Source organism: Sciurus carolinensis, chromosome 7, assembly GCF_902686445.1.
Source record: "Sciurus carolinensis chromosome 7, mSciCar1.2, whole genome shotgun sequence".
NCBI classification, from domain to species: Eukaryota; Metazoa; Chordata; class Mammalia; order Rodentia; family Sciuridae; genus Sciurus; species Sciurus carolinensis.
This window is the reverse complement of record NC_062219.1, coordinates 142,974,736-142,996,152: the sequence shown is the minus strand read 5'-3', so window position 1 is coordinate 142,996,152 and position 21,417 is coordinate 142,974,736. Positions and strand designations below refer to the sequence as shown.

The following is a 21,417-nucleotide window of genomic DNA, read 5'->3' as shown; positions in this document are numbered from 1 at the left end:
GAAGTACATATGTAAGCCCCCAAACAACAAGGGGACATTTTAATAGCTCTCAGTAGCTTACAGTGTGTCTCGACTCCCTAACAGTACACAACCCTGTGTCCAACCTGTACTCTGAACACCTTGACTCATTCTTCACCACCATCCAACAGTACCTGGTCCTGCAACCACACTGGGCCATTACAGCTCTCCAAGCAAATTGGGTTCTTCTTTGCATGACTTTGGATTAAGTTGTTTGCTTCCAAGAATAACCTTCCTTCTTTTCCAACCCATCCTGGTTAATGGTTAAATAAACAGATCAAACATCAGATTAAGTATCACCTTCTAGAGAAGGGTTCTAGATCTTTCCAGAAGTGTCCTTACTCTCTGCTCTGATATTACCATTCTTGTTCTTTTTTTTTTTTTTTTTTTTTTTTTTTATAGCACTTACCACACTGTCTTAAGATTAGTGGTCTATTTCTTTCACTAATATTTCAAAGGCTTGAAAAATTTCATGAGAGTCCTCTGAATGTCCTACAGCATCTTGTAGGTACTATGGAGACTCAATTATAGGCATTCAGTTACATCGTTTTGAATTAATGGATTACTGGTTACACGCACTTTAAATTCCTAGAAACATAATACCTATCAAACCAAACACCAACGAAAATAACTCACAAGGATTCATTATTCTATTAGAATTTTATTTTATGATATAAACTATATTTATCAAATCCTGACATATTTATTACTACCACAGAGATATACACAGGCTTATTGAACAGGACAAATTTTTATAGTATGCATGGAAAAGAGTCATCCTACATGTCTGGTCTCTTCCACAGGTGCTGTTTGCAGCTCCAACACACATTCTTGCTTTATTACTCTATTTTCCATGTTTCTGATGCAGCAGAAGCCCCTCACCAGAAGCCAAACAGATGTGGCTGCTTTATCTTGGATTTTTAGCCTTCAAAATTCTGAGGTAATTGGACTTTTTTTTTTTAATAAATTACACAGCCTCAGATATTTTGTTATAGCAGCACAAATGAACTAAGATGCTCTCATAATTCAATCATCAAGACCCACTGAAATTCTTTTGATCCTTTCTCGATGATCTAATTCTACCCTCTACCCTGCCACACTACACTATCCACCACCTCTTTTTTGTAACACATCTACTACTGTTAAAATCTTTCATTGATTTACTGCCTTACTTGTCTTGTATATCATACCACACAGCTTTGATGCTATTTACTCAGAAAAACACTGTTCATGAATGCAATCTGAGCTCTTTTCAGGTTGACAGTAAGGTATTTCACATCAGTTTTAACCACTCTCAATGATAACTCCTGCTTTGCTGCTACATTATCCTACTGTTTCAAATCAGGCTGATCCTCCACAAGCACATACATCATTTCCTGCCTTGGATCATATCAGATCTTCCCTGGTTGGTCTGTCCCAGCCATGGTACCTCCTGAGCCCAGTTCAGGTGCCTCCTCGTCCTGGAAGGACCTGTCATTAGGCCTTGGTACTCCCTTCTTGTTGTACATACTGGCTAAAGCGCCTATTTGACTGATCATCTGCTTTCTCATATTTTAAGGTTCCAAAATCCGTCAAGGAAATTATGGTTTTTGTATTCCATAAATTATTTTAGATGTCTGAATTTAGACTCTAAGGAATAATCATTTCATCAGTTCCAGGCTTTAATAACAGTCTCAAGACATAACTTAAAATATGTAAATCAAATCTAATTTTGTCATCTAAAGCATCAATCAATGATGTGGAAAAAGTGAGAGGCTGAACAATAATACGGAATGGTAAATGTACACGACAAAGTTCTATTTATTATTTTAATTATGAGCATGGTTTTTCTTTTAACTGATCTGTTAGATACCTAAAATTTCAATCTTGTCAAGGAAATGATAAGTGGATCTCTCTTAGTAAAAGCCAAGGTCTATGAGCTTATTTAAGTTCTTTTGTATTATTGTTAGTTTTCAAAGTGAACTGCATTATTTAAGATGTCAAGTATTGGACTGGGGTGGTAGCTCAGTGGTAAAGCACTTGCCTAGCATACCTGAGTCCCTGGGTTTCATTTCCAGCACTGAAAAGAGAGGAAGGGAGGGAAGAGTTAGAGATAGAGATAAAGAGAAATATCCAAGTGTTACAGGTTGAATTGTGTACCCCAAAAGATGTGTTGAAACTCTGACCCTTAGTACTCAGAATGGGACCTTATTTTAGAAATAAGGTCATTGCAAGTCTAGCTAGTTAAAATGAAGTTGTATTGCAGGAAGTTTGGCCAACGTGGTGACTCGTCTCCTTGTGAGAAGAGGGAGACACATAGGAGAAGACGGCAATGGGGGGATGAGGCAGAGATTGGAGTACTGTCTCTGCATGCCAAGGAATGCCCAAGATTGCTGGCAATGATCTGAAGCTAGACTAGAGACATGGAACAGCTTGTCCTTCAGAACCCTTAGAAGGAAACAACTCTGCTAACAACTTGTATTTGGACTTCTGGCCTCCAGAACTGTGAGAGAATAAAAAACACATGGTGTTTGATCCATCCAATGGCACTTTGTTATTGGAGTCCTGAGAATGTAACATACCAAGTATTCACCATTTCTACATTTAACAGAAGAACCAGGGCTTAGTGACCTATGGCACATGCACCAAATGGTGCCCAGTTCCCGTTTTGAGGACAGTATTATTGGAACACAGTCAGGTTCATTACTTTATGAATTATGGTTGCTTGTTGTAAGGTCTAATGTCAGAGTTGAGTAGTTGTGGCAGAGATTATTTGTGGAAAAACTAAAATAGTTATTGTCTGGTTTCCTATTTTCATAGGAAAAGTTTGCCAATCCTGGTTATATTCTACTCAGTCTTTAATTAAATGGTTGAAAATCTTTAAGAGTTTAAAGGTTGATTTTTGTTTAGATTCAAGACTGAAGTCCACGCTTACCATCTCTATTAGTCAGAATAGGCTATGCTATGCTGCAGTAACAAATATCTCCCAAATCTCAGCATTTTAGCATAGTAAAGGTTAATTTTTCACTGTTTAATTATAAGGAGGCTGTAAAAAGTAGGACAAATAGAATATTTATGAGTACCATTATATCCATCATACTAATACCTTGAGAGTGTATTAATCCTTTGGGATTATCATTTCAGTGATGTCTGGAGCAAAATATGTACACTCTTACAGCCAACACTTTTCATGTGTTGAAGATTCACACATTTGTACTACTTATAATAGGACAATTTATTAGGAATATTAGCCGTTTATAAACTTGTGATCTTTATAAATGGTGGGACTAAGAGTTTGTGAAACACCATTAAAGGTATTTTTCATTTGCTATTGCCAAGGAAATACCTTATGTGACTTAACGTGCATTGAGATTAATACCTCCAATGAAGAAATATAAATCTAGGTATCCTCACCTTGGCACCAGACTATATGCATGTTTGAGCACTGTTACTAATCTCTGCCCTTCTATATACATGGAAATGGAACTGGCTCCAGAAGTCACACACTTTAGTTCTTTATGGAGAAATAGATATTATGCACATAGGGTTTTCCCTTTAGGCATATAAGTTCTTTCCCAGACACAAGCAAGTAGATGAAGAAAACAAAATACCAAAAATTAAAAAAACAAAAACCAAAAAACAAAAACCCAAACCTTTGCAATCCCAGTTGTTACCCACTAACTGGAAGCAAATGGGGGCTGGGTGCCATGTTGGTCCATCTGACCCCTACCCTGTATGGTGAGTAATCAGGAGAAGGGGACGATGGAGCTCTGGAGGGAAAGAACTGGGACAGGGTTTACAGCTGGTGGTGTCCATGTACTGTGACTTGTTACTCGGTGGTGATGAGGCCTGTCCCCATGTTGCCAGGGTGAGGTGATGGCTCATTTCCCCGCTTCTTGCCTTTGGAAACTCTTGACACCTCGTCCCCCATTTATGCCTCCACCACATTGGTGACGGTTTCTGAGCTCTGCATGCCAGCAAGACAGACCAGGCAGGGGAGGCTTGGCTCCTCTCGCGATATTTCTCTCACCAGCCTCTTTCACCAGCCTCTTTCCGTATGTAACTCAAGGGACTAGGTGTGTGGCTCTGTGATCTCCGCCTTCACTTGCAGGTTTGCTTTTGCGTGTCCGCTGAAGCTCATGATTTCCTTCAATCTCAGCCTTGAGGTTTATCTGACTCGGATGGCTGCTGATTGATCGCTTCTAAACCTGCTGCTGCAGTCATTTAAAAAATTAGTGAGAGTTAGGGTTTTTGTTTTGTTTTGAGAACAGTCAAACCAGTTTGCTTAAAAGCATAATTATATACGCCAATTTTTCTCATAAAACCTCAAAAGCATGGTGTAATCGCTTGAACCATTATCTAAATATGTTTATCCAGGTAAAGTGCAAACAAAATCAAGAAAAAAAAAAAAAAAGTAGAATTTCATCACAGAACTATCCTGTGATGATAATAGATAACCATTGAATCTATGGAAAGTTTCTGTGAATTTGTGCTTCTTATAGAAAAAAAGCGTTTAAAATATGAAATCAGTTTGCTTAATAAGTTTTGCAATATAGATTTATCTGAACCACTGAACTCAATGGTCTTAAAATTGCATTCATTTATGGGGCAAAAAAAAAAAATTAAGTGGATCACAGCAGCCGATCACATTAGTTACACTTCCATGAGTTTGACTCATGGCTTAGGCATGGTTTAAGAAAGCTGCTCCTTTTCCAACTCAAATTTGATGGCTGTCCACACTGGAATCTGTAGGACCAAAATTATACCTTTAGAATTTATAGTCTGCGTCTTGCATTCATTTCCTATGAGATGGGTAAGATGATTTTCATCTTGCTGGATAAGAAATTGAGTTTTCAAATAGGATTAGTCACTTTTGTAGGATCACCTGGATATTAAATGATCTTGGAGCCCAGGGGCCTGACCCCAAGTGCATATTTATTTTTTATTTATTTATTTTTGTGATACTGGGGATTGAACCCAGGGGCACTCTACCATTGAACTATCCCCGCAAAACTTTTTATTTTGACACAGGGTCTTGCTAAGTTGCGCAGATTGACCTGGAACTTGTGATCCTCCTGCTTCAGTCTCCCGGTCACGGTCACTGAGATTACAGGCGTGTACCATCATGCCGGGTTCCAAATTCATATTAAAGAAATAGGAAGGTCAAGGTTACTCTCAGTTCTGAATCAGCAATCAGAGCACTTAGTTTACTGAAATGTTTAGTTTCCTCATCTGAGTGTTGCAAATGGCTCTATTTACTCCGGAGCTACCGTAAATCGACCACTTGAGGGAAGTTTCTCATGTGTAAGACCCACTCTTACCTTATGGATCAGGCTACCTGACCACTCCAGGTGTTTTGATCTTGTTCTGAGGTATATTTCACTGGTAGGGGGTGGAGGTAGGCTTTTGGTTTGCTGTAGGCACATATTATATGTCAAGTTTATAATCTCACACAGTGAAATAAATAATCTGATTATTTCTAAATAAAATAGTCTAAGAAAGTTTCAATTTTAATAAAATATACCTTTATATTTTCACAAATTATTTGAGAATTTTATTATAAGTACCCAGTATATATAAATACAAAAAAAGATTTTGTCTGTGGAATCAAACTTATCCCAAGAAAAATGTGTAATTATAGTTGGGAAAGTCCTGTAATAAAATAACATAATAAAATATTTATTAGTAGTTGAAATGTATTAAGATCCAGGACCCAATAACTGAATCCACAATCCTTATGTTCAAAATATGTTGGCAAATATTCCTTACCCCTGGCTATCATATAGCTCAGAGCCTAATTTATAGCCCAATTTGCACCAATTATATCTTAATGTTCTTCCCCATTTCCCCTGATATTTATATTTTAGATTGCTGAAGTATAAGCCTTATTTTCACTATGGAAGTTGGTGTTATTTGTTTAATATTCTTTCAATATTTATTGAGCACCTACTACTATCTATGAGATCTAGGAATACAAAGATAAGGAAAACAACAGGCTTCACCTTCAAGCCAATTATGAGTTTATACAAAGAAAAATAAGTTAATAAAATGCAAATAAATAAACAGCACATGCATAGACCTAGAATACCACATGAATCAAATATGTCCTTTAGTTACAAAATCAACAAACCTCAGAACAGGGTAAGTACTTAATAGATATGTATTTTCTTCAGTAAATGTTTTTTGAATGAATAAATTAATTAATGAGAAAGGAGTTAAGGACATGTCCTGTCAAAAGATGCTAACCTGGTATATTCATTATTTCAAACTGAAATCACTTGAGGAACTCTATCTTCAGAAAGGCTGCCTGGTCTGTTTTCTACCTGCAGCAAGAAAGCTTCTTTTGGGAAGAAGCTTTTGTTCTTCTTTTGTTCTCTACTACCAAGGTGGGCAAACAGCCTTAATCACTAGAGACTAGTAGTGAGAGTGTAATGAAGCTGAATAAAAAAACTTATTGGCGTAACCCTTATCTTCTACTATGTATCTTTAGTGACACCTGTAGAATTACTACCATAACTCAGAGATCCATTTATTCTGTCACCTTTTTACAATTTGTTTGTTTGTCTATTTATTTATTTTTGAGATAAGGCCTCACCATGTTGCCCAGGCTGGCCAAGCTGACCTTGAACTCTGGATCTTCATGCCTCAACTTCCTGAGAAGCTGGGTTTATAGATAAGCACCACCAAAAGGATTCCTTTTCAAATTAATTGTTCTTTGTTTTAAAAAATACAAAACATCATGCTTTTATCTTTCCTTTGGATTTCCTTCTCTTTATGAAGATCCTCACGTACATGCAAATTTGGTGAAATTTGCATGTTTTTCCTTCGTTAATCAACCTTGAATTAACTGAATTCCTAATCTAACTCAAGAGGCCACATAAATACTAAAGGTGGGGGGGGCAATGTAGAGGGGTATCTCCCTCTCCTACAAATGCCTGGCTAAAAAAATAAAATATAAAATATAAATATAAATACATAATAAAGTACATAATTAAAATTTCAGAGAAAATGATGTTTGATGTTAGGAATCTTGGAAAAGAGTGAACTAATTCTGGAATGATCTCAAGAAAGGACGAACACGGAGTTAAGAGCCTCCTTGTCAATGGGCAGAGTGACTGTAAAGTGCAGTCCATTTGGTGCTCCAGGGTCCCACTCTGTCCTTTCCACGTTAGATGCAGTTGGGGATCCCTGGAGGCCTTGCCTTCCTTGAGCATGTGATCTGGAGCTAACTCCATGAACAACCCAAGAGGCTTCCTTCCTAAGTCACCATCAATCAGGTTCCCATTTGGGGCACTGGGGCACTTTCCATCTTGTGCTGTCCAGTGAGTGCCTGTGATGTGGAAGACCCTCTGAGGTGGGGAATAAACATGGATTTCAAAAAAATCCATCCTAAGGTAAGGTGCTAATGGTTTTAACCAACTGGATCACTAAAGTTGCATACTTTTATGAAACTAGTGATGACTTACAAATACGTGAAGTACATTAAGCATTGATTTGAAGAGAAAAAAAGTGTTTATGGAAGATGTCCTAATGTTTTCGGACTGTAGGACAGGACCAGGAAAGCCACTTATGAAATAGATCTAATGCAATAGAAAGCATCTCTTTCCAAGCAGGGGATTCTTCTCAGCAATGAGCCAGCAAGAAAGGATCCTGCAGCCTATCTCCTGAAAGGTCTGTGCAGGGTGAACGTTTCTTTCTTTTCCTATCTTATCTTGAGAATGGGGAAGGTCAAGGCAAAAAGAACAGAAGGCTTTGCAGAGGACTTACAGATTGGGCTCAACGGAGTTCCTCTTTCGTCTGCTTGTTGTCAAAGCTGCCCACAGTACAGAGAGTGCTCTTGGCCACACTGATTTGTACTTGTAAATGTGTTGCAAAACCTGGGTAGGACTGGCTAGAGCAGTCCAATCTTGTCAGTGCAATAAAAATAAGTGAAAGTTGAAAGCATTCTGGCAACCAAACCCCAACCCAATAAATTGAAATTTACCATTTACCTTCTCTCCTCAAATTCAGTAGGCAATAGTTTTAGCTTTAAAATCATCAATACATGAGTGACCTAAATGCTCACAGGGTGCTCAGGGACCAAGTAGAGAGCTACCAGCTCAAACTCTTCTTTGAAAGCAACTTGCAACTGAGGACCTCTGAATAGATTAGAAGTTTGGAAGTTAGTCTCTGGTTGTGCCTTAAACTATTTTGCATTAAGCATCACGGATTGATTCATGGCATCACTAATAAAGAAAAGATTAATAAAGCCTACAAATTCTCCTGGGCTGCTCCGGCTAAGGTTTTTATAAGGTATCCTGCAAGCATGACGTCAAAATGATCAGGCTTAGAGCCTTCATACTCCGGATCCCTGAGCTGGGCAGGGACAACAGAAGATACAGGGTCTCTTCCTCTAAACACACTCTAGGTAGGTGAAAATGTGGTTGACTTCAGATCTTCTATTTGAATTTTCCCAGGAACACTTCTGTGCTTATTTGCATAACCATTCTAGGTCATAGTTGTGTGTCTCTTGCTGGTTTTTAACATTTTCCTGTTTGTGTTTCCTGAGAGTCTTCACCAAGGTTGGACTTTAGGGTGCTCATCAAGTCTGCAGTGGGTCTTCACAGTCAAGCCTGGTGGGTGGCTCTAAGTAAAGCCATGAGTGATGTTGAGAGTCTGCACTCTAGAGACCTCACTTCTGGAACCTTCGTTTTTAATGTGATATAGCTCCCATTTTTTCTTTCCTTTTTTTATCTTTTATTTTTTTGAATTTCCATCCATTCATCCATCACCACTCCCTATCCAAAGACTCTCCCAAGGCCCTGCAGCTCGTGGCCCACTTCCTGCACAGGCTGCCATTTGCCTGGATCCCCTCCCAGGCCTGACTTTTCCAGTGGGTGCTGGGTGCTGCTGCCTCAACTGTGGGCTTCCCTGCATCTCCAGGCCTCTTGGAGACAGTGTGCATGAAGAGTGGTGGATGGAGCTCATCTCCAAGAACAGACGTGCTCCACCCAGGCCAGTGCTATGGATTCCTTAGGTCTGGGGTGGGGCCTGGGAGTTTCTCTGTTTTAAAAGTGTCCCAGGTAATTCTAATGCAATCAGAAATCAGATATATCTTTTAGAATGACTGCTTTTACCCCAAGACAGCTCAAGTGTGATGAATTGGAGATAGGCAGATGGAGACGGTGGGACCTCTCAGGAAGGTTTTGCCTACACTGACTTAAGCTGAGAGGAGGCCTGGACCCGGGGAAAGCCTTTGCCAAGAGTGCAATGTGGTTGGGCTTGAACTTCCCCCTCTCTTCGGCTGTCTGCCTGAGGGCAGCCAGAGGGATGTGAAAGATAAGGTCTGGGGCAAGCCAGCCCAGGTGCAGCCAAGTGATAGCCAATCAACAGGCTCCTATTGGAAAACTCCCCTCTGAGTCATGCAACTCCCCTCTGAGTCTTTTTGCAACATTAGAAAAAAGAAGAAAAAAAAAAGAGAGAATTTAGGGGAGAATGTTCCCAAGTTGACATTAATGTATCCAAGCCATTTGTGAAGTCCGGCCTTTCTTGCACTTGATCTCGGGAATGCTATGCTCTTGAAAATAATGGACAAGCCCAGAGAGCTTTTGACAATGCAGGTTGTATCTATCCATATTTACTGTGTTAGAAATTAAGATTGAGGCATATTTTCAATAGCTATTGAATTAATTTATAAATAGCACCAATAAGCCATTACATTCATATCAATAACATATTTTCATGAAAAGTAACTGAGTTTTCCAAGACAATAATAATAATGATGGATAAGAATGGTGTTACTTTACATTTTACAAATCTCTCTAATGTCTGGCTGGAGAAGAAGAGAACTCAATTCTCACATATGTTTCTGTATTCAGTGGCTGAGTTGGCCATGATGTCACAGGCTGTAGGCTTTGGGAAATATCATGATACGCTGGTGGAACAATGACATTTACAAAAGTGAATAACATGGTGACATTCTCATCAAACAGCTTTGACCCTGTGAATCCCCTGCAAAGGTCATGGGGACCCTTACACACCACACTTTTGGAACCACTAGATAGTTCATCCTGCCCTGTCTTGGTTCTTGGTTCTCATGTGTATAGAATGGAGTGTTTTCCTTTATGAATATACTTACCAATAGGAGTTCCTAAGGATGTTTTAAATGAAAGTTCTACAAGAAACATGGTGGAGCTGTAGGAGGATTGTCTTCTTTGCTGAACTGGGCTGTCTTGGAGCCACAGCTGGATTTTGCTTGTCAAGTTAATGTCGGATGTGGATGAACATTCCCTATAGAGTGTCCACTGAAGAGTGAGAATAGAACTTTGCCATTGACCTTATGACCCATATAAAGACTTGGTGAGACAAACTGGAGATGTGGCTGTTGAGTGCTTGTTTGACATGTGTGAGGCCTTGGGTTCCATCCCCAGCACTACAATAAAAGAAAAGAAAAGAAAAAAGAAAACTGTATGAAAGTACATGGTGTATGTGGTGGTACCGTGGTTCATGGAATTGCAACATACACACCTTCATGCTATAAGGACAAAGACTATAGGGAAGATACAACCAATTTGATTAAAGCGATGTCAGTCTTATTAATGTGCTGGTGGCAAACTTATTTATTCTGCTTTTTTTTCCTTTGTTTGAAGGGATAACTTTGCCTCCTCTCTCTAGACTCATGTATCTATCACTGTGTTGTAATCTTTTTAATAAGAGAAAATTTCTCCGTGTCAGGTTGACTTATGTTCTGTCCTCTGGTTTGACAGGAACTATGACATTAAGCACCGTGAGTGCTCTTGTGGAAGGGTCTGTGGGGCCTGAGTCTTTGCACTGTGCATGGCTGTCCCTGGGTCAGTGTGGAGGACAGACGCAGCCTGATAGTGTGCAAGCATCCAGATGTTCAGGCTCAACCAGCCATTCTCCAGGTGTATAGCTCACCTTTTTATTTGACCTGTGTTGACATTTAAAAGCTAATTTACTTTCTTGTAGAGAGAAACTAATCAGAATGTGTCTATGCTAACATATCACATGAGCATTAAGATATTTTCCTTAGATGTTGAAACTTGGGTCTTTACATCTTTACAGTTAATGACCATATTTTCCCATTTTGATTTTAAAGCTTAAATTGCAAGAAAAAAATCCTTTGACTAAAAAAAAATACTTCTAGATAGAAAAACCTTTCAAATATTAGTTTTAAGTAGACTTGGTTATTATGTTAACAGCAGTGCTAAATGTCACAACTATAATTTCCATTAAATATATATAATCTCAATAATATCCCCCCTGGAATTTTCCTTAGGTACAAAAAGTTTCTCCAGTTAGGAAATTACTTTTGTATTCTAAATGCCCATAGGGCCTTTCTGTCTTACTTGGTCAACACTGTCCCTGGCAGATGTTATTCTCTTTTGACAATAGCCAGTCTTGCCTGGGGCTCTGGTCAGCTCCTTGCCATGACTGACTCAGGTGTCCTTGGAAACCCTATGTGCTCCTGCATTCTTACAGTTTTTAAAGCTTCTGCTCACACGGTCAACTGATTCCATCTCTGCCTCCAGTCTCTGTTGCTCTTCTTCATTGAGCCTAATTCTAGGTGTTAATTCTCCCCCCTCAAAACATCTCCTAGTCTGGTAGTGGACATACTTCCAGGACCTGTGCACAAGCATAACAGGCATGGGAGATGGTTTGGCATGCATCCTGTAGAATGTGTGCATATGTGCGTGTGTGTGTGTGTGTGTGTGTATGTGTGTGTGTGTGGTATTGGCTTAGGGTTCATCATTCTGGTGGTACTGATGCAGAGACTTTTCCTGTACCTACTCCATCCCTACCTTCTAAACAGTAGGGACACACTGGTGACATTCTGCCATCCAACTTCCATACTTAGCTTTGCAACTTCCATAGATAGCTTTCTTGGGCATAGACCCAACAATGGAATGGTGACCAAAATAATTCTGCCAGGTGCTAAGACTTTCCAATGTGGGACATATGGGTTTCATCTCTGTGATTTCCTGTCTGCAGCTTGTCCACCTCATTGTAGCCCACTCACAAATGTCTGGAAAGGACTGAGCAACTGAAATTCCAGGTGCCACACTAATACATATCTGATGATATAACCTTGAAGCAACATAAGGGGATTTGACGATTTTCGTCAAGTGGGGGAGGTTATTTTTAAATACCAGCCAACATTTTGCAGAATAAACATTGTAAGCTAATGAACCTCCTTAAATTCCAACATGTCACTGATTTGTATAGTTGCAAATTAGATACAGCAGTATGTGGTGCTATAGACAACCCAGCACAATAGTTAGAGTCTACCCTTTGAGTTAATTGCATGAAAAATCTATGCAATTATTTTATCAACCCAGATACAAGGGAATGACTATTTCATTCCAGATGAGTGTAGAGGGTGGACCAGAGAGAGAAACAAGAGGGAATCCCAGATGATGGGAAGCCAGGATGATAACAGAAAATAAGAATGTATTTAGGACTCAGCTGAAGACTGCCACTCTTGGATAGGGATTTTGCCAATAGTATAGCACGACATATTTTTTAATTTAACAACTTGTAGCAAATCTGAAATAGCAATGTTTCCTCAGTTCAGTTCAGTTTATGGAGCATCTATAATACCTTCCTTCCAATGGAGTAGACATGGGGACAAAGGTGCCTCAGACGTTAATATGATTCCTGCCCTCCAGAAGTACTGTAGAAAGGAGAGACAGATCACACTGTGTGGTACAGTTTGACAAAACAGGAGATCCAAGAGGGTCTGAAAGTCCTGTGAGACACTAAGTTCAGTTTGACAGAGGCTGGTGGAAGAACGGGTGGGGTGGAGGAGGTTTGCTAGACAGGGGGACTGTGAGCGCAGAGTCCTGGATGTCTGGAAGCCTAAGGGGGCATTGACTGCAAGTGACTTAATGCTGCTGGTGGCAAGAGGAGGCAGTGGAAGGCAGTGGAGGTTACCTGGGGCGAGGCTGGGCAGGAGACTGTGGTGTGTGGCCCAGGGGTAGGGGAGGCTGACGCTGGGCCTGGGAATTCTTGTTTGCTGCTTGTATGAATGTGTTGATTGGCAGGATGAAGCTGGGAGGAGGGAGAAACAGGACTGTTTCATTATTTTGTTATATTGGTCAAGATTTGGGGCAAAATAACTCTATTTTGCAGGCTGGTGCATCTTCTTCCCGTAAAGGTTACTTGAAAACCAGTTTGAAAATCAAATATGATAAAGTTAAATCATGTTAGTAGGGAAATATTATTCTCAGAGAATTAAATATAAAAGATTCTTAATAACACTTATCTTTTAGATACAAGTCTTGGTGATGTAGTTTTAGAATGTCATTTTTTTTTTTTTTGTCTCCACAATTAAATGCAGTTTAATCTATTATATTAAAACCAGTGAGAGCCGGTGATTCCAGGGATTTGGAAGGCTGAGACAGAGGACCTCAAGTTAAGGCCAACCAGGCAACTTAGCAAGACCCTATCTCAAAACAAATAATCGAAAGGACTGGGGAGGTAATCCAGTGGTAGAGAGCCCTCAGGTTCAATCCCCAGGTTCTAAGTAAATACATAAAATTAAAAAGTAAAGCTAGTAAGTGAAGAATCATCATTTTAGACCCGTGTAGCAATCTCTAGTTGCTTCTCTATTGTCTTGAGTGTATGAGAATCAACTTACTATCTCTGTAATGGTATCTGCTTTTGTTTGCTTTTATTCTTAATATATTCATTAATTATTCAATCATTTACCATAAGATCGCTTCTTTTTTCTTTGACCACTGCTTTGCTCAGTCTTTTCTGAGATAAAAAAAATACGTGTACCTACATGGGGAACTCACCTTACGTACCTATTTCCATGTCTCCTTCTTTCTTCTCCAGGATTCACTATTGTCCTTTGATTATTTTTTTGTTTGCTTTGCACATTTTTATCCTTTCCCTACAAATCTTTGTGTACATACTCAATATTGTTTTCATGGCTTTAAACTTTATATAAATACTACTGCATTGAGTTGAGCCTTCCGCAATCCATTTTTTTTTATCAATATTATTTTTCTGATCTGTGGTAATGCACATAGTTTATTTATAATACCTGTTGTATAATATTCCATTGTATGGATATACTAAAATTTTTTATATATCTAGTTTCATCTTATATTCCAGTTTTTATTATTTGAACATTACAAAAACTGTTAGGATGGACATTTTTTCTTTTTTGAGAACATGGGCTGGAGTTTCTCTGGGGCTCATATTGGGAGTTACACAGCTGGACCCTAGTCTTCAGTTTGAATTCCTATTGTCGAGTTATCCCTAAAGTAATCGTCCTGGTTATGCCCCTCCCCCACATCCCCCACCCCCACAGGCAGTGAACAAGATGCTTTGAAGTATGGTTAAGCAGTAACATTTTACCAATCTGATGGCCAGGAAGATTGTTGGATTCCTCAATTATCTTTCCTGTTCCTCCAGGCAGCTTTCATTCATCCCCAAAGTTTGTCTTATATCTGATAAAAAAAAAAAAGCCCACAGCAGATGAAAAACAGACTTGCATTTTTTCAAGACCAATGCACACTTTTCTTATTGCTAAAATCTAATGTTCGTTTAAATCTTCCAATGCCATCAAATGTACTCTTTTGTGTCCATCTATGAAGAAAACATATCTTTGTGAGTACAAATGACTAGTTTCCAATTAGATTTTTGCCTTTTTCCAAAAGATGGAAAAACATATTCAGTGATCCCTAACTTCAGCTAAACATGTGTATGAACCCTTCTGTGAACACCATTTATCACAACCCAAATATTCCAGCATATGTCATGCAAATAGAACAACAGGATATCCAGGAATCTGCTATGTGCAAAGTCGAATATCTGCAATTAAGAAGACTTTTGAAAATGCAGTGAACTCAAAACACAAGTAGCTACTCGGTAATAAGCAAATAAACTTTGGCCAGGTACACTCAGAGAAAGAACAAATAGATCAGCAGCTCAGCAGGTAGAAAGAATTTTCCTAAAAGAGAGGGGGCAATTTTCAGTAACTTTAAGCTTTGGAATAATATTTGTGTACCTTGGCCAATAAGGAATGGGCCCTTTGTGAGGTCATGTGTCCCCTTAGTTAATTTGTATACACAGTTAACAATGTCATCAGTAATCATTCATTAATTATAAGAAAAAAGAATTACAAGCATTAAATGTACATAAGTGGAAGATACTGGAATAAATTATTTGCACAAGAAATGAGCTAATTTGAAGCAAAAAGAAAAAGTGGGAACCTTAAGAAAGTATAAATAACTACAGAACATTTAATTAACTGCCTATCCAAAAAGAAAGGCAGATTTAAAGATTAGGCATTAATAGAATTCTATTTAAAACAACTCTAAGATTTCATCTTACTCCAATTAGAATGGCTATTATCAAGAGCACAAACAATAATAGATGTTGGCGTGGATGTGGGGAAAAAGGCATACTTTTACATTGCTGGTGGAATTGCAAATTGGTGCATCCACTCTAGAAAGCAGTGTGGAGAATCCTCAGAAAACTTGGAACGGACCCAGTTATCCCACTCCTTGGTTTATACCCAAAGGACTTAAAATCAGCATACTACAGTGACACAGCCACATCAATGTTTATAGCTGCTCAATTCATAATAGCTAGATTATGGAACCAACCTAGATGCCCTTCAACAGATGAATGATAAAGAAAATGTGGTTTATATACACAATGGAATATTATTCAGCCATAAAGAAGAATGATATTATGGTATTTGCAGATAAATGGATGGAATTGGAGAATATCATGCTAAGTGAAATAAACCAATCCCAGAAAACCAAAGGCCGAATGTTTTCCCTGATAACTGGGTGATGATATATAATGGGGGTGGGAGGGTGGGGGTGAGAGAAGAATGGAGGAACTTTATGTAGAGGGAAATGAGAGGGAGGGGGGTATGAAAATGGTGGAATGAGACAGACATCATTACCCTACGTACGTGTATGATTACACGAATGGTGTGAATCTATATCATGTACAACCATAGAAACAAAAAGATATATCTCATTTGTGTACAATGAATCAAAATGCAGTCTGTAAAAAATAAAAAAAAAATAAAAATAAAAAAAGAATTCTATTCCATATTAAATATTTTGGGAAGAGAAAGTCTTCATGATTTCAACTGTAATAGTTAATTTATGCAATAAAAAGCAAGGTGGCTATCCTGAGGTACTACTAATAGTCATGGGGTACTCACCCCCAGCCCTCCACTGGTACACACACACTCACACACACCAGCGTGCCCACACACGGAGGCACAGGTACACACTCCAGCACCACCACTGCCATCACACACACACCCCTCAATGAGATATCTCAAGTTCTTTAGAGGGAAAAAGCCAGCCAAGAGCCACACAGATAACTGGCACAGTTGGCATGGTGAACTACTGCATTCAGTTACCATTGTGAATCTATAATGCCTCGTGTGACCTATTTCAAACCATTCATCAAAAGTTGCTAAATAGATTTCATTTCTTGACACTTCAGCCCCTTTCTTTCTGCTTATCTCGTTCTGCCTCCTTCATCTCCTGCATGTATTATCTATCTTAAATTACTTTTACTTTCCTTCATAATCGTTTTTATTTTCTATCATATTACATTTTAAGTCAATTTCCAGTGCTATTAGGAAGAGATTTTCAAAGTCAAAAACACGAAGTGCCATAATAATGCAAATTCTATGCAATAATGCTCAAAAATACTGTCTTTCAATAATAAAAATGAATTGGACCTGGTGGTTGAAATTCAAATTGAAGAACAGCAGAATGTTTTCCGTGGATCCTTTGTGTATGCTATTTAAAATATACACAGAGTTTATCCATAAAACTTTATATATGGCTCTGACAGAACAGTTTTGTCTAACTTGACTGGTTTCCTACAAGTCTATCATTACACTGGAATTAGTTGTGCTTTTAGGATAATTCCATGGAGCACTCATGAATATATTAAACATATTCACAATATTTATTTATAGACCCACATGACTTTATATATCTGCAGGCTACAGTCAAAATTAAATCTTTCTATAAAAGCATTCCTACGTGAAGGAAACATTCAGTATTCCTTGTTTCTCATTTCAGACCTTGTAAAGTACAGAAAATAAAAGTGACCAAAGTTGCCCACATAATTAACATAATATTGTGATGTTTCTAAAATAGTCTAATGTGAAAAACTTACACCACTTCATAAACATTTAAGATCTATTTTTAGATAAAACAAGAGAACTGAAAATCCAACCCCCCATAGAGAGAACAGACTAAAAAATTAAAGTTGGAGTTACACAAATACACAATTGTGTAATTTGAGAGATTGTCATGAAAGCAAGGTGAGGTCGGGGGCACAAAGAGGCCTTCGGCAGAGACGTTGGACTCCCGGAAGATCTGACTTGGCTGTGATGCTGCTGAGGGCTGGGCTCCAGGGACCTCCTTTGCTGAGGTCCTTGGTCCAGTCGTGGTAGAGTGTTCAAATCGTCTGAATAGAGCTGAGCCTTCAATGCACCCACAATTTACTGTGATTTCTTTTCCTGTTCTAATAAAGCATCTCAATTGGTACTGCAGTTGATATTCCTCATTTTGTACTCTTTTATTTTGAGTAAAGAATGAAGACATGGTCACCAGATTGAGCAAATAAAAATACAGGAGTCCTAGCTAACTGTGAACTGTAGGTAAAAAGGAAATAATATTCTAGTGCAGAGGTTTCGTCTAGAGAAGCCCATAGTTAATTAAAAATGAATTCAATGCTCCTAGCCTACCACGCATTCTCACTTAGCTGCCTAGCACACCAAAGCGTGGGTCATTTCCTCTGGGATCGTGGAGCTGACTGGGAGCTGCGGGTCCCTGCCTCTCTGAGAGAGAGGATTGGACCCATAGACCCAGGCTGGGAAAAGATCCAAATGCAAAATCTGAAGTATGGTTTCTACTGAGCACGCACCATTTTCCCATTATCTTAAAGTCAAAAAATTAAGTCAAACCATGACAAGTTAGGGACTGTCTGGATGAATATGTCCTGTGCAATATTTGAAACACACATTTAAAAATATATTTGTTGCTTATCTGAAATTCAATCTGGATCAGTCATCAGGAATTTCCCCAGTAATCCTATAGCTAAATTATGTAAGATTCAGATTCTACAAAATCTGGATCTTCCAAGTTTTTTCATGTGCAAGAAGTATCCAATGAACAAACTTAAGGAATCATTAGAATCCTTACTCTAGAATTGAAAGAAGAGCTAAGGATTTTCTAATGTGACCTCCTCAATCATGAATGGAGAACTGGTGTTAAGATCAGACAGCTGGGCCTAGACTTTCGTGTCCCTGAGACCCCGGGTCACCCCTGCTCCAGCCCTTGACTTTGAGAACGCTGGCTTTTGGAATCTCCCTCTGCGTGCTCCCTCAGGGCAGCTCAGGGGCTATTGGGTTGGCAGGGCTTGGTTTGGCACTAGGGGACTTCTCTCTGTTTTTATTTTTTATTTTTGCTGCAGGGGATGAACCTAGGGGCACTAAACCACTGAGCCACATCCCTGGCCCTGTTTACTTTTTATCTAGAGACAGGTCTCACTAAGTTGCTTAGGGCCTCGATAAGTTGCTGAGACTGACTTTGAACTTGCATCCTCCTGCCTCACCTCCTGGTGGGAAGCTCTATGGAATCTCTGCTTCTTAAGCCCACAGGATGCAGCATCCTGGGGTTAATCTGATTACCACTGATGCCACGCTTCCATTCTCCCTCACCTAACTCCTTCCAAACTGCAATGCACTTCCAGATCTCTCTAGACTTTCAGCAAATCCACTGTCCTTGAAATAGACTGTGGAGTGCTACTTTCTGGTGGCAGTCCCAATTACAGAGGTTCTTTGGCTATAATGCCCCTTGAGAATCCAACACCAGCTGTGGCTCTTTTGACCCTCAAAACATATAAATGCATCAAGACAAGTTTGCATTTAATTTCAAGGAACTCACAGAGCTCCTGATGCCCCATTTTTGGACCCACAGATTAAACACTTCTGCGTTACACCAAGCTTATGCACTGTCATATACAAGAAAACTGGGAACCTACTGAAACTTCTTGTGCATACCCGATGTGGGATGTGTCTTTGAACACAACACACTCATTCGTTGGGTGCGCATCACGTTCAGGGAACTTCTGGAGGTGCTAAGTTGCGTTTCAAATGAGGGACAGCATTTAAGAAACCAGAGAAATTTTCTCATAAGGGATTTCAGGCATCAAGAACATGCTGTCTGAGAAATTGCCTACACCTCTCAAAAACACATCATGTCATTCATCCCTGCAGGGTCTGTGCAGATTGCTAATAATAATGATAATAACAGCTAACTTTCAGTAACTGCTGGCTACGTTGGGGCACTAAACGAAGCACTTTGACCACACCTCTGTGAGGTAGGTGGTGCTATCAACCCTGTTATTCAGGCAAGAACATGGAGGCTGAAATATAAAGACTGGCTTAAAGTCAGGCAGGTTCAAACCCAGGCTTGGAAGCCACCTGGTTACACTCTGACCTCCAGGAGGAGCCACCAGCCTCCCTCTGAAGGCTTCCCGGCATCTGGGTCAGTGATTGCAGGCTGCGACATCTGCTCCACCCACCCAGCACCTTCCTTTCCTGTCCTCCAGGTGGACATCTGGTGGGGGAAACTGCCACAGCCTGGTCAAAGCAGAAGCATTTGGAATTTACCCAGTTTCTTCTCCCCCAGAATTAAAAACCAAAACAAACAAACAAACAACAAACAAACAAAAAAACAACTACAACAACCAAAGACATGAGGTCACTGTTGCAGTGACAAAAGTGAAAGAATAAGCTCTGACATTTCAGAGCCATTTAAAAAAGTTGCTGATATCCCATCCTGAGCCAGCCATTGAGGAGACACACTGCTGACGTGACTTGACCATCGAGACGTAAGTGGATTCAGCAGAGGAAAGTCACCTCCACTCCACCTCATTGTACCATTGGCCAGATGTCCCCTCACTGTGGTCCCTCCCCCTCCTCCCTTCTTCCTCCTCCCCCCTGCTTCTCCCTCTTCCATGCTCTTTCCTCCCTCCTCCCTTCTTCCTCTTTTCTCCCTCCTCCATCTGTCTGCCTCTTCCCTCCTCTCCTTCCTCCTCCCTCCTTCCTCCCTTCTCTCTTCCTTCTTCCCAGCCACTGACTTCAGACTTCAGAGCCTTCCACCAGGGTCTCCCCATTCCTGCCTTGTGTAAGTATTTGCAGGCCCAACCTGTACCTGAGTTCCTCGCTTTGAAAATAAATCACTTTTCAAATTTTCTCTGTGCTTAGGACATTCTTTGGTTAAAAACCCTACTTGGGATCATTCCAGTGTAGACTTTGTAAATTTAAACCTATTGTAGATTTAATGGGATCTAATGAGCTTTGTTTAGGAAAAACACTGTTCTTGGGTCACAGAATCACATCCATTGCTCTCACCAGCTAGCTTTTAATTATGTGCTTTGATTACCAGGGCAACAAGGGGACAAACTGGGTCCCATGGGTGACCTTACCCCAGTAACGAAAAAAAAAAATAAAAAGGAAAATAGAAGGCTTTCTGTCTTAGATGGAGCACTGCTTTTATCCACCGAGTCAGTGCATTTGTGCAGTGATTTTATCCTAATGTTGCTGGATGGGAGCTGCTACCATACTCGGGCCAGCCTCTTCCTAGACTGAACGGCTTGGGAAAAGAGACTGGAGTCTTTTCCTTGGAATCCTTCGTCTTCCTAGCACTCCTCTGCCATATTACCAACTGTATGACTTTGTACTAAGTTAGGAGCTAATTTTCCTTGAACCAAATGGAATAGACATACTAAATGTTTAGGGAAAGAAATGGGTGGCTTAGACGCTTCATGGGATCAGCAGTAAGGAGAAGCCATGTTTTAACCTCTAGGGAAACAAGAATTTGCCTTGCGACTCTGAGATCACAGCTGGCCAAGGGAAGGAGTGAGACAACGGAGGTAGTAGGATCTCTGACTTCTAGTTCCACCTGTGTCCCTGTGTCTTTGCCACCTCATTGCACATAGGCCTGACCTTCGAGGACCAGGGACCCTTCATTTCTTGTCCAAGGCTCTTTCAGAGTAGTGAAACCAGCTTTGTTCACTGGTGAGGTGGTCCTGATGTCCCAGGAAATTACCCCCTGGAAGCAACTCTTCACCAGTGACTGACCATCGTGGATGTACTGGGTATCTAAGAAACTGTGCAGTGACTTCATAAAACAGCAATGGTTTATTTCTTCTCTTGCTTCTGTGGGTCAGACATTGGGGCGTGACTCAGTTGGGTAGTTGTCAGTGCTGTGTGACCTGTGACTCCTCCTCAGTTGCATCAGTTGGCAACCGGAGGACTGGAAGGCCCAAGAAACCTCCCCTCCCCTGTCTGTACAGGGGTGTTCCTTTGAGGGGCCTCTCTTTCTACACAGCCTCTCATTTTTGGGGTAGACG

At 40.0% G+C, this 21,417-nt stretch overlaps 1 long non-coding RNA gene across 2 annotated transcripts; it reads right to left on the bottom strand.

Annotated features, from left to right (window-relative positions):
• Positions 1-906: 906 nt before the first annotated feature.
• On the bottom strand, positions 907-7,835 carry LOC124988055 (uncharacterized). 2 transcript variants are annotated; one of them, XR_007109344.1, is made up of 3 exons: positions 7,765-7,820; positions 5,319-5,411; positions 907-4,211 (listed from the first exon to the last, which is right to left on the bottom strand). It is a non-coding gene; the product is annotated as an uncharacterized LOC124988055 (long non-coding RNA). The 2 variants fall into 2 exon arrangements; XR_007109343.1 differs by lacking the exon at positions 5,319-5,411 and having other exon boundaries at positions 7,765-7,835.
• Positions 7,836-21,417: the final 13,582 nt, after the last annotated feature.